Source organism: Nicotiana sylvestris, chromosome 4, assembly GCF_000393655.2.
Source record: "Nicotiana sylvestris chromosome 4, ASM39365v2, whole genome shotgun sequence".
Classification (NCBI taxonomy): domain Eukaryota; kingdom Viridiplantae; phylum Streptophyta; class Magnoliopsida; order Solanales; family Solanaceae; genus Nicotiana; species Nicotiana sylvestris.
In genome coordinates, this window is record NC_091060.1 from 108,958,065 (window position 1) to 108,975,816 (window position 17,752).

Sequence of the window (17,752 nt, forward strand, 5' to 3'; positions counted from 1 at the left end):
CAAGTGACGTTTCAAAAGTGGTTGTGTAGGAGTGACAAACAAGCCTGTGGTAATTGTGAAGGGCGCCCACGCAGATCCTGTCGTTATCAAACTGGCAACTCAATTACCGATAGTCAACTGCAAGGCAGTCCCATGGAATTATGAACGAGTGACAGTGACTTACAAGGGGAAAGAGGTTAAAGAACAAGTGTGTGAGACCCATGGTTTGACTTGATTGGGGAGATGCTTTGCCCCCAAAGAGCTGGGAAAAGCTAAGACCTCAAAAGATAACCTAGTGTTGGTGAAGAAAGCGGTGACCGAGGAAGAAGCAGAAGAATTTCTGAGAAAAATGAAAATACAGGACTATTCCATTGTGGAGCAATTAAGAAATACACCAGCTCAGATCTCGCTCTTATTATTATTGATCCATTCAGACGAGCACCGACGGCTTTGATGAAGATCTTGAACGAAGCCCGCGTTCCTGACAAAATCTCAGTAAACCACTTGGAAAAGATAGCTAACAAGATATTTGTGGTAAAGAGAGTCACTTTTTCTGATGATGAGTTGCCCGTGAAGGGTACTGAGCACATTAGAGCCCTCTATCTGACGGTGAAATGTGAAGATTCTGTGGTTACTCGGGTACTGGTTGACAACAATTCCAATGCAAATATTTGCCCTTTTTTCACTTTGAACAAGTTGAAGGTGGATGATGAAAGAATTCACAATAATAGTATCTGCATTCGGGGATTCGACGGTGGAGGGAAAGATTCAGTCGGGAACATAGTGCTCGAGCTTACAATAGGTCTAGTTGAATTTACTATGGAATTCCAGGTGCTCGATGTGGCTGTTTCTTACAACCTGCTGTTAGGACGACCCTGGATTCATGCTGCCAAAGCGGTCCTGTCTACTCTGCATCAAATGGTTAAATTTGAGTGGGATAGACAGAAAATTGTTATGCATGGCGAAGATAATTTGTGTGTTTCTAGTGATGCCATTGTTCCGTTCATAGAGTTTGAAGACGATAAGGGGCCATAGGTTTATCAGGTTTTTGACACGGTATCGGTAGAGAAAATTCCTGAAGGGAAGTGTGTGCCAACTCCAAGGGCAGCTGCTGCGTCAGTCATGGTAGCCGTTGAAATGTTGAAAAATGGTTTTGTGTCGGGCAAAGGTTTGAGTGCATATCTGCAAGGTATCGTACAACCGGTTTCTCTTCCTAAGAACTTGGATACATTTGGTATGGGGTTTAAGCCCACAGTCGCAGACGTGAGAAGAGCCAGAAAAATGAAACAGAGAGCATGGGCCGTTCCAAAGCCAGTCCTGTATCTTTCCCGATCATTTGTCAAGCCTGGTACCAGAAAGTGCCCAGTGATGATGGTTCCCAGTTCGGTAGTTGATGTGGATGGAGATTTGATGGAAAGGTTCGAGAGGATATACGTCGATGTGAACGTGTTAGAAGCTGGAGAGGGTTCTAGCAAGGCGGATGTGCAATTTGTTGGGCCCAATGCAAAGATTAACAATTGGGAAGCTACTCCTCTCCCCACCAGGAGGGAGTTTTGGTAGTTTGCTTTGATTTTCTTTCAATTTATCTGGATTATTCTAGGGTTGTAATTCAGATTCTATGTTCCGTCCGTTTGGATATATAAACCCCGTTATCTTTAATTTCAATGAAATGCAATTTCTTTTTTCCCCTCTTCCTGATAGTTTTATTTTTGTTTTCCTTTTTTTCCTTGTACAGTTCTTTTTATGCTGGCTTCAATGATATGATATGCATGCGGAATCTCCGTCCCAGTCTTAAAAGCCAATCTAATTCTGAAATAGTAATTCAAGAAATAGAATGTGATGTTGAATCGGAATATGATGAGGATGAAGCCTTTGAAGATATTAGTAAAGAATTAAGCCATTTTGAAGAAAAACCCAAGCCTAACCTGAGTGATACAGAAGCAATCAATTTAGGGGACCAGGATAATGTCCGGGAAACTAAAATAAGTATCCATCTTGAACCACAACTCAGAGAGGAGATAATTAAAATATTGTTCGAGTATAAAGATGTTTTTGCATGGTCCTATGACGACATGCCAGGTCTAAGCACTAGCTTGGTGGTTCACAAATTGCCCACTGATCCGGCATTCCCCCCTGTCAAGAAGAAGCTGAGGAAATTTAAAACTGATATGAGTGTGAAAATCAAGGAAGAGGTCACCAAACAGTTTGAGGCCAAGGTCATTCGGGTCACTCGGTATCCCACTTGGTTATCCAATGTAGTGCCTATGCCGAAGAAGGATGGCAAGACCAGGATGTGTGTTGATTATCGAGATCTCAACAAGGCAAGTCCCAGAGATAACTTCCCACTGCCGAACATCCATATATTGATCGATAATTGTGCCAAACATGAGATTGGTTCTTTTGTGGATTGTTATGCGGGCTACCACCATATCTTAATGGATGAAGAAGACGCAGAAAAGACAACATTCATCACGCCATGGGGAACGTATTGTTATCAGGTCATGCCATTTGGTTTGAAAAATGCTGGGGCAACCTACATGACGGCAATGACGACCATATTCCATGACATGATACACAAAGAGATCAAGGTTTATGTGGATGATGCGATTGTGAAGTCTAGAAAGCAGTCTGACCATGTCAGAGATCTGAGAAAGTTCTTCCAAAGGCTCTGCAGGTACAATCTCAAGCTTAATCCTGCAAAATGCACGTTCGGTGATCCGTCTGGAAAGTGGTTGGGATTCATAGTCAGCCGACGAGGTATTGAATTAGACCCGTCAAAAGTCAAAGCCATCCAGGAATTGCCACCTCTAAATAACAAGACTGAGGTGATGAGTCTGTTGGGAAGATTGAATTACATCAGCCGGTATATTACTCAGCTCACGACAACTTGTGAGCCTATCTTCAAATTGTTAAAGAAAGATGCTGCAGTTAAGTGGACAGATGAATGTCAGGAAGCATTTGATAAGATAAAGGGATACTTGTCAAACCCACCTGTGTTGGTCCCACAAGAACCAGAGAGACCTTTGATTCTGTATTTGACAGTCTTGGACAATTCATTTGGATGTGTGTTGGGACAGCATGACATCACTAGCATGAAGGAGCAGGCCATATATTATCTCAGCAAGAAGTTCACATCTTACGAGGTTAAGTACACTCAGCTTGAGAGGACGTGTTGCGCCCTAACTTGGGTAGCCTAGAAGCTGAAACATTATTTGTCATCTTATACTACTTACCTCATCTATCGCTTAGATCCGTTGAAGTATATCTTCCAGAGGCCTATGCCTATGGGAAGGCTTGCAAAGTGGCAGATCTTGCTCACAGAATTTGACATTATCTATGTGACTAGGACCGCAATGAAAGCACAAGCACTGGCCAACCATTTGGCTGAGAATCATGTGGATAAAGAATACGAACCTTTGAAGACCTACTTCCTTGATGAAGAGGTAATGCACATTGATGAGTTGGAACAGATTGAAAGGCCAAGATAGAAGATTTTCTTTGATGGTGTTGCTAACATGAAAGGCATTGGAATAGGAGCGGTACTTGTTTCTGAAACAGGGCATCATTATGTTACAGCACAGCTTCGATTCTATTGTACTAACAACATAGCGGAATACGAGGCATGCATTTTGGGTTTGAGGATAGTTGTGGACATGGGTGTCCAGAAAGTCTTGTTCTTGGGTGACTCGGACCTTCTAGTACACCAAATTCAGGGAGAATGGGAAACACGGGATTTAAAACTCATACCGTACCGGCAATGCTTGCATGATCTTTGCCAATGGTTTCAATCAATAGAGTTCAGGCATATTCTGAGAATCCACAATGAGGTTGCCGATGCTTTGGCTACTCTGGCGTCAATGTTACATCATCTAGATAAGGCTTATGTAGACCCGTTGCATATTCAGGTTCGCGATCAACATGCTTATTGTAACATGGTGGAAGAAGAAATCGATCGCGAACCTTGGTTTCACGATATCAAGGAATACATCCGAAGGGGAGTTATCCGGTACAAGCCATAAGTGATCAAAATAGAACAATTCGTCGCTTGACAAGTAGATTTTTCTTCAGTGGAGGAGTTTTGTACAAAAGAACTCTAGATCTCGGGTTATTAAGATGTGTAGATTCCAGACATGCCGCGGCTATCATGACCGAAGTACATTCTGGAGTCTGTGGACCGCAATGAGTGGGCATGTGCTGGCAAAGAAGATTCTCCGGGTAGGTTATTATTGGCTCACTATGGAGCGAGATTGTATCAGTTTCGTGCGTAAATGTCACCAGTGCCAAGTGCATGGAGATTTGATTCATTCTCCACCATCTGAATTACATACAATGTTTGCACCATAGCCTTTTGTTGCTTGGGGAATGGATATCATTGGACCAATCGAGCCAGCAACATCCAACGGGCATAGGTTTATTCTAGTGGTCATTGATTATTTCACCAAATGGGTAGAGGCTAAAACATTCAAGTCTGTAACCAAGAAGGCGGTGGTTGATTTTGTGCATTCAAATATCGTTTGCCGATTCGGGATACCGAAGGTGATCATTATAGTCAATGGGGCTAATCTCAATAGTCATTTGACGAAAGAGGTATGTCAGCAGTTCAAGATTACACATCGCAATTCTACCCCATACCGCCCTAAGGAAAACGGAGCAGTTGAGGCGGCCAACAAGAACATAAAGAAAATACTTCGGAAAATGGTGGAAGGTTCTAGGCAGTGGCATGAAAAGCTATCGTTTGAATTGCTAGGTTATCGCACTACTGTCCGTACTTCAGTAGGGGCGACTCCTTATTTGTTGGTATATGGCATTGAAGTAGTGATACTCGCAGAAGTGGAAATTCCATCCCTTTGAATTGTCGCGAACGCTGAGATCGATGATGAGGAGTGGGTCAAAACCCGCTTGGAACAATTGAGTTTGATCGACGAGAAGAGACTGACAACAGTGTGTCATGGCCAGTTGTATCAATAGAGAATGGCAAGAGCATACAACAAGAAGGTGCGTCCACAGAAGTTTGAAGTGGGGCAATTAGTATTGAAACACATTCTTCCTCATCAGGTTGAAGCAAAAGGCAAATTCGCCCCAAATTGGCAAGGGTCGTTCGTTGTGACTAGAGTGTTGTCCAATGGTGCATTGTATTTGTCAGATGTAGAAGGTAAATGTGTAGAAATGGCTATCAATTCTAATGCAGTCAAGAGATATTATGTATGATTTCTTTCTTTGATTGTAAATGTTTGTATTTGGCATGTCTCGAATATTGGAATGCCGAAGGCATTTTGTTCTTCTATCTAAACACTTTATCCCTCATTAACCCTTCGATCCTCATTTATTTTCTTTCATACCTTTCCTTCGGAATCAATAGCATATATCGGAAACACAAACGTAAATATAAGTAAAGGAAGGAGAGAAAAAAAGAAAGAAAGAGAAAAGAGAAAGAGAGAATGAAAAGGGAAAGAAAAGAATGAAAAGAGAAAGAAAGGATGAAAAAAAAGAAGAAAAGAAAAGGAAAAGAGAGAAAAAACACAACAAAAAGAAAAACAAAAAGAAGAAAAAAAAAGAGAAAGAAAAAGAGAAGAAAATCACAACAAACAAAGTAATTCATCGCCATGAACTACGTTTGACCTGATTCCTTTTAAGGATACGTAGGTAGCCTCACGGTTCGGTCCCATCAAAGTAAAAATCCAAAAGTCCTCAAACAAGAAACTGGGGCAAAAGTTGTGGTTGTTATCAGAAATCTGATTCCGAAGGTTGTAAATTTGAACCCAATCAAATTGTTTTGAGCTTTTTATACCCTTCCTTTCTAAACCCATCCAAGAGCCACATTACGGTCCAAAGAAAGACCTTCCGATCAGTCTTCGGGAAATGCCAAGTCGAGCAGGTAGAGGTGATTCATGTCAGGGGCAACACTCTGGTCCAAACAGGAAAAAGAAATAAAAAATGAGAGAGTCTTACCGGTGAAAACCCTCACGGGCACCGTAAGGCGACGGGAGCTGAGAGAAGTCAAAAATGAGAGAGTCTTATCAATGAAAACCCTCACGGGCATCGTAAGGCGAAAGTGAGTTGAAATATGAACGGATGAGAGAGGTCTGCTGGCGGAAACTTTCCAAGGCACCGCAGGATGAATAAGGTCAGGATTTGGTTGAAGAAATCAGGTTATGGAAATTCTGGGGCAACAAAGTGTGGAAATTAAAAGATTGATTGGTTGGACCGATTGGGCCGGGTAATCCAAAATACATGTCATGATCATTGGTGCCGGCTGCTCCACTCAGATAAGTCCTTTTTCTTTTTCATTTTCAGATAGTCTTCCAGTTTTGGATTTCCTTATCCTTAATTCCGAAAGTCATTGCATTTCATTTATTTGGGTTTATTTCTCTAAGATGTTCCCGATGTCATTTCTATTCAAGCAAATAAGAAGGAATTTCAAAGCTCACTACCAGCTTCAAGATGGCAAAGCACAGTGCGGCCAGAACATACCAAAGATAGCATGATGTAAAGTGGGGTAGAGTGCCAGCAAGAGTTCCATCGGCAAAATGATTTGGTAATTTCATTAGGGATGCAGAGGTTCATTTAAAGGGGTCAGAGGTGTGAAATAACGGTTCGGGTATAGAACACTCGGGTCATCCAAAGTCATGGGATTTGGAAAATCATTCAGAAAATCAAGTGGTTCCGGGCCAGTTCGGGGAAGCCACTCAAAACAAAACAATGCAGCGGAGAGACCTTCAGCAAAGAATGCCATCAACTAACCACCACATTTTAAACTGACGAACCTTTCTTTGATTAAACAGGGGCAGAAAATTTCGGTTGTTTTGGAGAAACCCTCCGTGGAGAAAGGCAGTTAGCAAACAGGTTTGATTTTTGATTCTCAGGACCCTCCTGGAAAATGAGACCTAGTTTAAAGTTTAGAAATAGCATAAATGTATCCTAAAGGAATATAAGTTAGCTTAGAAGTTTGCATGTTCAAGATATGATTCAATTAGGAGTTTCCAGGACCCTCCTGAATAATGGGACTTAGCTTTAAGATTTCGATTAGACAACAACATTTAGCGTAAGTTCTGCTGTAGGGTAGTATAATTCAACTATAAAAGTTGTCACTCTTAAGATAAAATTTGACTTGTGATTTTCACGACCCTCCTGGATAATGGGGAGTAGTTTAAGACCTTCTTAGATAACAAGATGTAGCGAAAGTCATGCCTTTAAACGATATAGCTTAGATTTAAAATTGTCGTTTAGTTAAGAGTTGTCAGGACCTCCCTGGATAATGGGACCTAACTTTCAAATTCTTAGTAATATTTGGTAATATGATTCAGTTTAACACTCACATATGTGCTCAGCTACCAAACTGGGGCACAAAGTTTTCTTTGTTTTGTCTATTTTATTGAAGTCAGGAGCTCGCCTGGATAGCAGGGAATACATTTCAAATTAGCAGTCAGGAGCCCGCCTGGAGAGCAGGGAATACATTTCAGTTTAGAAGACAGGAGCCCGCCTGGAGAGCAGGGAATACATTTCAGTTTAGAAGTCAGGAGCCCGCCTGGAAAGCAGGGAATACGTTTCAAGTTGAAATCAGGAGTCCGCTTGGAGAGCAGGGAATACCTTCAAGTTTAGCAATCAGGAGCCTGCCTGGGGAGCAGGGAATACGTTTCAAGTTGAAGTTAGGAGCCCGCTTGGAGAGAAGGGAATACATTCAAATTTAGCAATCAGGAGCCCACCTGGAGAGCAGAGAATACATTTCAAGTTGAAATCAGGAGCCCGCCTAAAGAGCAGGGAATACCTTCAAGTTTAGCAATCAAGAGCCCGCCTGGAGAGCAGGGATTACGTTTCAAGTTAAAGTCAGGAGCCCGCCTGGAGAGCAGGGAATACATTTAAGTTTAGCAATCAGGAGTCCGCCTGGAAAGATACATTTCAAGTTTGAAGTCAGGAGCCCGCCTGGAGAGTAGGGAATACATTTCAAGTTCAGCAATCTGGAGCCCGCCTGGAGAGTACGGAATACATTCAAGTTCATCAATCAAGCATCCAATCGGAGAAGCGGAAAACATCTCAGATTACAATTCAAAGCAGCAACAAAGGGATTCCATCAGGAGAATACAAGTCAACAAGGCAACAAGAACCACCAGAGCAAGGCTGAAGTTATAAATAGGATTTTGTAATGCATAGATCATAGTATAGTCCAGTTTCTTTTCGTTTTATCATGGTGTAATAAGGGGATGCAGTAAGCAGTAGCAGCAGCAGCAACAGTGAAATCACAGCTTCATGGTAGTCCCAGCTGCCAAAATGTACCAAACTACACTGACCTGATTCCTTTTTTAGCCAAGGATATGTAGGCAACCTCAGAAGCAGGGTGCGGTCAGATCTTTCAAAAATGCTACATACAGAGTATTCAAACAGGCAAAAATTGCTCGTATCCGCTCACTTATCTTTGCACAAAAACTCTTCGTATTTCCGGGCAAAGAGGGGCAGCTGTGAGCATGTGATTTTTGCCCTATATATCAATTACTCCCATAACTTCAAAACAAAATAATTTCTTTCAGTGTTTGCAATTTTGTGGATTTTTGTGGCATTTTATGTTAATTGTTTGCATTTTTTTGTGCATTTTAATTAGTGAAAAAATCAAAATATGCGTTGCATGTGCATTTAGGAGTTAATTTTTCATTTTAAGAATTATTTAGCAATTAAATTGTCTTATAAAAAGGGAAAATCACAAAAATAGTTTAATTTTCACCTTTTGATTTTTACCTTGATTTTGAGTAGTTTTTATTTTAGTTTTTTTTAATTAAATGTGATAATTTTTATTAGTACTTTTCATGTTAATTTAGTTTTAGGATTTAATTTAGGTTTTAATTTTAATTTTGAAAAAAGAAGAAGAAAAAGAAAAGAATTTTGAAGAAAATGAATTAATAAGAAAAGGAAAGAATTGAGAGGAGCTGATTTTGGGCTACTTATGTTAATTCTTTCCAAGCCCAATGTGAAACCCGTCCAAACCACTCAAAACCCACTCCCCAACCCGATCCGGTTACCCCTTTCATCCGAAACGACGTTGTTTTGCTATCTTTGATCTCGATCGTCAAAGTTAGTTGATCTGACGGTCCAAAACTAACCTGATCTTAATATATAAGTGTCCAAACAGCCCCCTACCCCTCTCATCTCCTACACCAGACCTCATCGCCTCCGCCGGAACCGCCTGCCGGAAATAGTCTCCGCCGGCGGCGGTAACCCAATCGACCCCAAATTAACGCCATAGACTCCCCTCCTTCTCCTCTTCCCAAATCTCCAAAATCCCTCCCTCGAATCCTAACAGAACTCTTCGAATCTTGAATTGAAGAGGAAGACCAAAACTCCAACTCACCCAATCGTCCCCAAATTAACACCACATAGCCACCACGACCCCCTCATGCCAAATCCTCACTCTGTTTCCCTCGAATCTTGCCGGAGCTTCTGGAATCCTAAATTTGAGTTCTAGCCCTGAAAGTTCAAAATCATTTTTCTATCAGATCTGGTACATGCATGGTCATAGGGCACTGTTTCTTCTAGTTCTTAATTGGTAATATCCTTTCCCCTCTTGTCTTTCTTTCTTTTACAATCTTATTCTCTTTATCCTTCCCTTTTCTTTAGCTTAGTTTTCTTATACTAATCTGGCTGAAACTCGATTAATCTTTCGAGTTTAAATTTGTCTTTTGTTCACTGTTGTTTCTTTCTCTTCTTCGTGAAAGCCTGTTTTCTGATTTCTTTAGTCCGTTGTGTTAACAGCATGGCTAATTCTCCGATTTTGCCTTTCTGTTTAGTCACCCAGTTAGTTTAATTAGGTTATTTCAACTTAGTTAATTCCCTACCTAGTTGTGTTAATTGATCAGTAATTTAAGTCGGTTTGCTTTGAAATCATGTCATGTTATCATGGCTTGCAGATTTTCTCTTCAAATAGATAAGTGTTCGTTTGGGCTTTGGGTTGTCTCTGGTCCATTTGGAAAAGAGCAGCCCGTCCAAATTGATTTGGGTTATTGGGTAAATTCTGACCCGTTTTTGGGTCTGGTTTTCAGAGGTAATAACAGGGTCATTAAGGGGTAATTTGGGTAGTCTAGGCTTGGGAATCTTATATAACTGAACTAGGAAACTTCCTAGAAGCTGGGGTGGGGGACTATTTTGAAATTCTGAGGTTTACACTAGGGATTTCTAAGCTAAAATGAAAATTTCAGAAGTTTTAAGTGCAATTTTGAACTCTTTAAGGTTGCCCTAGTAACTTGCCTATAAAGGCATTGTTACTTAGAACTCAAGGGAGATTTTTTGGAGAGCTAGAAAATCAGAAATACACCAGACGACTAAAAACACTTTTCCATTAGAATTCTGCCCTAAACTTTAAGTTGTTCCTAGATTTCAAAACAATTTCTGAAGCCTTTTAAGTGTAAATGGTTTAATCTTGTGCTGGAAAAGCTTTGGGGTTGAGTTTGTTTGAAGTTTTCACTGTTCCATTGATCTTTTGTTTGGGTTTTCTGAATGTTTTCAAAGTTTTGAAGCATTTTTGGTTCATCTGAGGTTGAGTATGAATTGATTTGGGTTTGGAAACTAGTTCAAGGTTGGGTCTTGGGTTTTGCTATGTGTCAACTTGTGTTGAACTTGGGTTTGCTGATTGTTACTCAAATCTGTGTTGTGCTGCTAGCTTCTGAGTCTTCACTCTTTTGGTTTCTGTCTTATTTCCAGGTATTTTCAGCCCTATGGATATCATTTGAGTGTAATCTGAAGTTTGGATATGGAAATACGATGAAAGCCGATGTTATTTGTAGTTAAATCTTATTTCGTCTTCCTCCAATCTCATGTATAGCTGTAATATTTAGCTTTAGAAATGTTCTGATTAGTATATTGATCATGAATAGGATGTGATTGAAGCTTTAAACAGCTTGGTTCTTCTTCTTAGCTATCAATTTTTGGTTTGAATTTGGCTATAGGTGAAAGAAATGCTTTAGGTTGTATTTGCAGTGATATTTGGGCTATTGTTGAACTGCTTGTTGTTGTTTGAATGCTATGGGGTTAGACCTAATGTTTAAGATCAAGGTTATATTTTTAGACGCTGCTAGTATGCCGTAGGGATTCGAGGTCGAGCCCAGCGCTCGTTAACCTCAGATTCCTGAAAGATTTGGGCTCATCTTGGGCCCAAGTCTGAAGACACTTGCAAAACATAGAATTATATGCTTTGTATTGTTTGGGCCTGCCTTTTACTTTCCCATCTCAGTGCTATTGATGGCCCAAGCCATTTTCTTTCGAATATTCGACCATGTTCTCTTCCTGGCAGATTTCCTTCCAATTCGTTTGAGCACTAGTATTAAAAGTAGAATTCAAGTTCCTTCAATGTTTTAATTAATTAGATTACATTAATTAGTTGGGGTGCGCCATATTAAATGATACCAGTAGTTATGGCCCCAAAACTGAGCTTAGAAATACCTTTAATAGAATAATTTGGGGCATGTCGTGCCAAATAAGATTTCAAAATGCACGAACCTCATTTAATTAATTTTAATCCTTAGAAATCGAGGCATGCCATTTAATTGAATTTCCATGGCCCTCGCAAAGCTGAAACGTGTAGTTACTTTCGGCGCATTATTTTAATAATATTACCTTCCTAAATTCGGGTGTGCATTTCATGTGACCCAAATCCGAATCATAAAACGTTGAATAAATGTGACTAAGAGTGCGGGTGCATTTCATGCGGCGCGATCCAAAGACGTGTTTTAAACGACGTTCAATCTTCTTTAAAAATTGAATAAGAGCGGCTAAAAGTTAAAATTTGTGCATAGGTTCATAATTATGTAAAATCAGATAATTAAGCCGAATATAACCGTTGAGCAACCGTGCTAGAACCACGGAACTCGGGAATTCCTAACACCTTCTCCCGGGTTAATAGAATTCCTTACTCGGATTTCTGGTTCGCGGACTGTAAAATAGGGTCAAGCTTTTCCTTGATTCAGGATTCAACCGGTGACTTGGGACACCATAAATCTCCCATGTGGAGACTCTGAATCTTTCAACAATAAATCCCATTTCGATTGTCCTTTAATTGGAAAAACTCCTTTATGCCCTTCCCTGGGATGTAAGTAAAAGGGAGGTGTGACAAACCCTCGCTGGTTGCTCTGTCCACCAGAATCCATACTCTCTGAAACTCTCATCGGGCTTCTGCTCAATCTTTGTTAATGACAAACGGTTTGGGATCATTTCAAGATTATACTGAAAATGGCAGGCGAAGGCTTGGGCCAAATCGTCCCATGTGTACCATCTGCTGTGATCTTGTCTGGTATACTATTCTAATGCCAATCCACTCAAACTTTGGCTGAAATATGCCATCAGCAATTCATCTCTTCCGCTCGCTCCTCACATCTTGCTACAAAATCCTCTTAAGTGTGCTACTGGGTCACCATGCCCGTCGTACATATCAAACTTGGGTATTTTGAACCCTGCTGGTAACTGAACATCTGGGAACAGACATAAATCTTTATAGGCCACACTTACTTGACCCCTCAACCCCCTCATATATCTGAATAATTGTTCTAAGCTTTTAACCTTTCTGATCATCTCCTCATGTTCGGGATTTTTGGGTGGCTTCTCGGTCTCTGTCGTGAGATCAAGATGAGGGGTGTATGAACATGGTTCCGGGACTTTGAAGGTGGGTTCAGGGGGATAATACTGGTTGTCATAAGTCTAGAATAGAGGTTCACTGGAAGATCGATGTAATGCAGCGGGTGGAGGTGCCACAAAAAACAGGAGTGATTAGTGGAGGAGGGTATGGGACTTGTTTGGGTGGTGGAGCTTGAGAAGTATAGGAAGTGGCGCCATAGCATTGTTGGTAGAGGGGAAAGGCTGGAGATGAGTTCACAGTGGGAGGCTCCTGAGGTTGGGTCGATGGTGGGATAGACGCAGGGTTGGCGGGATAAACCAGTGGCGGATGCCCCTTTGCCCAAGCTTGGTACATTTCATCCATTTGCTGCTTTAACTTATACATCTCTTCCTTCATCGCATTAATATCTAATTCTTCCACCTCTTTTGACGGGTCAACAATAATTGCCTCCAATTCTTAGTTGGCCATATTTATGTCTTTTGATCGGGTGTTGTATGAGTGAGTTACCAGAATGCCAATCAGCTAACCACCTGCCTGAACTCAATATATTGACAACAACCTTGTTAGTGATTAGGGTTTTAACAAATTGGTAACCGTACATTTGGGGAATGAATGCACCTAAGCAGTTAACTGTTTCTATTATGCATTTGATCGGCTGCTTGCGTCATCCCGGCTTTTCCATTTGCAACTTCCTCCCTTTTTCTCTTTTTCATTCTAGCCTTTGCTTTTCTTTGTTTTCATCCTCCTATTTCCCTCTGGTTTTGCTATTCCTTCTTTCTCTTAGTTTTCTTATTTTTCTCTCTTTTCTCTCTTGTTTTTCCTCTTTCTTTTTCGTTTTTCTTCTTCTTCTCTTTTTTTTCCTTTTGGTTATGGTCGAATCCTATGGAGACTGCCTATGTATCATGACCCCGCATGAATCAGACCGGGTGATAAGTGTGAAAGTAAATAATTAAACAATTTTTGGGGATTTTTAATTTTCATAAAAGCAAATGCTTTGATTACAAAGACTCAAAACTAACAGACATCAAGAGAAACTAACAGATGCTAATGAAAGGACGACATACAAACTCCAAAAATAAACTATCATACTCCAATCAAAATAAAATACAGACTCGAAAACAATTGATAGACTCCAACAGAAATAAAATACAAACTCAACACAACTGACAGACTCTAACAGAAGAGGAAATACAAACTTAAATGAAAAATCATGAATACATCAATGCTCCTAGTGCCCGCGGGACATCATTCGGTCTCGCCGCAGGCCTATATGCAAGATCCCTTTGAAGTCGGTCCAAATCGCTCATTATCTGTTTAACAAATGGTATCACTACTCCGAAGAAGGTGGTGCGAGTCATATCCTCACAGACTTGGCACTTCACAACAATGTAATTGGTGATGTTTCTAATTCTCTCTCTTATGACACCCTTTTCTTGTAACAAACTCCCGATATGTTGGGCCCTGGCTTCCAAAGTTTGCTCGGCCACGTGATTCTGATCCTGAAGTTGTTGCAAATCTATTTCTAATTGTGCCAATGTTGTATAACAATGTTCTCTTTCAACCTTGAAGTCTTTAGCCTGTTTGATCATTTTGTTTTCCGTGGCGATAACCCTTTTCTTTAATCCCTCGACCTTATTGTCGTACCTTTCTTTCAACTACTTAATCAGGCGTGCTCGTTCATATGCGTTTTTAGCCAATTGCTTTCGAGCCTTGGCTAGTTCATTTTCTGCTTTGTTCAAATCAAAACTATAATCATTCACTTTCTGCCTCAGGTTATCTATGAGTTTTTCATCTTTGGCACTTCGGGCGGGGTTTTCTGCCGCTATTTTCATTTTCTAAATTTGGGCTCGAAGGGCCTCATTTTCTTTGGTTAGCTTTTTCTTTTCTCCTTCATCCGCTGCGACTTGCAAGCTATTCTCGAATTGAAGTTCTCTGACTTACTTTTCCAATTTTCCTATTGTGGTCCTGTACTCATTCTCCTTAGCCAACCAAGCCCATTGTTCTTGCGACGCCTCAACGAATTCCTGAATGTGAGGCTTTTTGGTTGGTCTTTCTGGTTCAGCCCTTGCAGTGTTCTTCTTTCTATACCAGGCAAGGTAGGCGGGTGAGACTTCGCCTCTAGATAGGTCACGTACTCGAGTGTTCACCGTCAAATACTGGCATTCGTTCCAAATAGAACGAACTATTTCTTCATGAAATTGACCGTCAGGACTAACCTTGACCGCATAAACACTAAGATCTTCATCTGGGTGCATCACCTGACACCTTCCCAACTGTCTCATCGCCCGTTAAGGAACGTAAGGTTGAATACCTCGCAGACCCATCAGGAGGAAGTAAGGACCAGTAGCGGGCATATACACAATTTCTTCAATAGGAAGCCAACCCAATGTCCATTCTAATTGTCCCGCAGTAATGGAATGAAGGTGAGATACCCAAAATCCAAACCCCTCTGGTAGTCTGAACCCTGAAATCCTTGTGTCAAACTCTTCAATGCAACTTTTCTTTGAAGATCCATAACTCATATACTGAGGGCGATGACACAGGTGCTCAATCATCCACATCTGTAATAGCAAATTCCATCCCTCGAAGAAATCTGCCCCAGCTTTACATGCTGTGAGAGCCCGGTATATCTTAGACACTATCATAGGGGCAAGAATGCTCTTGGCGTTGGTAATCAGGACCTTGACGACTCTAGCCACCAGCAAATAGATATTCCCGTCTTTTCGGGGAAACACCACGAGGCCGAGGAAAGCTACCATGAAGGCGAAACGCCTATGCTCATCCCACTTTGTTTGGTTTCCTTTGCTACAAACCCCGATTTCCGGATCGTTGAAACCTTCTACATGCCTGTACCTCTGATATATAAAGTGTAGAGTGGAAAAACCACCCTCTAACTCGGTATACGGCACTCCCTTGCTTATCTTTAAAAAATCCATGAATTTGTGAGAGTTAACGGCTCTTGGAGCGATCAGATACTTATGTCTCAGCCCTTCAGTCCTTCCCATATAACCTGCTATCTCTTCCAAAGTTGGAGCGAGTTCAAAATCCGAGAAGTGAAATACGTTATGGGTCGGGTCCCAAAACGTAATCAAAGCCTTTATGATATCTCCTCTAGGTCTGAATTTCAACAACCCGGTAAGACCTCCCAAATGTAGATTGACCTTATCTTGCTCCGATTTTCCCAGATCCTCCCACCACATATGCAATTCCAAAGGGATCTTGTTCAAGACTGTTATCGGCAAACTTGGACTCGTGCTCATTCTGCACATTTATTAGGGTGATTAAGCAAAAATCAAGACTCATTTGACTCAAAGACAAAACTGACACTTTCTTTTTTTTCTCTTTTTTTTATTTAAAAATAAAATCCGATTTTGCAAGTATGGCCTTTCAGCACCTCGGAGACGAAGATTTTAAGGCTGTGTTGGCTAACCAGTGAAAACCTTGAAAAAATGACCACAGGCGGCTGTTCTTGCGAAAGCAGCCTTCTAGCACCCTTTTAGGGACATTCAGCTATTTTTGACAAGAATGGCACCACCCTAATTATTTTCAAATAAAAGTAAATTTTTGTTCTTTTGGGCTATTTTTTGCAAAAAGGAAGTTGGACCCGATGGGGGTTGCCTACGTATCCCACATCCGATGGGAATCAAACTGGCGTAGTTCGAAAAAATAAAATAAACTATTTTGAAAACAAAACTCTTTTCTCATTTTTGAATTCGTTTTCTCAAAAATTCGGCTGAGTTTCAGCACTATTTGGACACTGGTTTTTCTTTAAATAGGTGATTCACTCCCTTAACCCTATACACTGCTATTTCTTTCCCAAATTCTCTCCTTTCATTCCAAAGCCAGTCAGCATGCAAATCTGAAGCAAATAAATGCGCAAGTAGCAAGTAAGATGCATCAAGATGGTCTTTTTATTTCGGGTGCACCTGTCCTAGACAGACCCAACCCCTGTGTTGAGTCTCCAAAGTCAAAATGCACATGATGCAAACAAACGTTCCTACTAGGGATCCGGCATGGGGTATTGTTATACTAGGTTTAAAAACCTGGGTTTATTGTTCTAGACCTGGCTTACCCGAGCGGACAACTCGAGCCGGGGGGGGGGGTTGCGTACTGGTAACCAAAAGATCATCCGAGTTTCCAACTTGTCCGAACCTCGTTCTATTTGGGATATGACACTAACAGAAAGAAGTCACGACCGGCGTGCACTCCTCAGGAGGGATAAGAGAGGGGTTTCGTAGCAGTTTATACAGTTCAGATAATATCAAAACGGTAAAAAGCAACATTTAGCACATTAGGCTCAAACATGTAATAAAATTAGATAACAGACAAAGCCAAATACAACAAGTATTCTAAGCTCGAATTCTTGAACCCTGAACCAGAAGTTCTGGGTTCAGTCCCCACCAGAGTCGCCAGAGCTGTCACACCTCCTTTTTTACCACACCCCCGGAAGGATGTATATAAGGGAGTTTTTCCAATTTAAGTGACAATCGAAACGTGATTTATTATTAAAAGATTCAGAGTCGCCACTTGGGAGATTTATGGTGTCCCAAATCACCGGTTCCAATCCTAAATCGAGGAAAAGATTGACTCTGTTTAACAGTCCACGAACCAGAAATCCGGGTAAGGAATTCTGTTAACCCGGGAGAAGGTGTTAGGAACTCCCGAGTTCCGTGGTTCTAGCACAGTCGCTCAACTGTTATATTCGGCTTAATTATCTGATTTTAGTACATGTTCAAACCTATGTGCATTTTCAACCTTAACCCCTTTTATTCATTTTTAGGAAGATTGCAACGTTATTAAAACACGTCTTGAACTACATCACATAAATGCACCCGTGGTCTTTGACATATTTTAATATCATTGAGATTTGGATTTGGGTCACATAAATGTGCACCCGAATTTAAGAAGGTAAATTATTATAGCAACCACGCGTTTTAAAAATTTGCTAAATGGCGCGCCCCGAGTTCTAAGGATTAAAAGAAATAGTTAAATGCGGGCCACACATCTTGTGATTTATTTGGCACGACTCGCCCCAATTCCGATTTTAAAGGAGAGTCTAAACTAAACCTTAAAGGGCCATAAGCTATTTGTCCTTAATATAGCATGCTCTCAAATTCATTTAAGGAATCTAGTTAATTTATAAAAAACTAATTGAATTTCTGATTTACTTTTATACTAAACTAA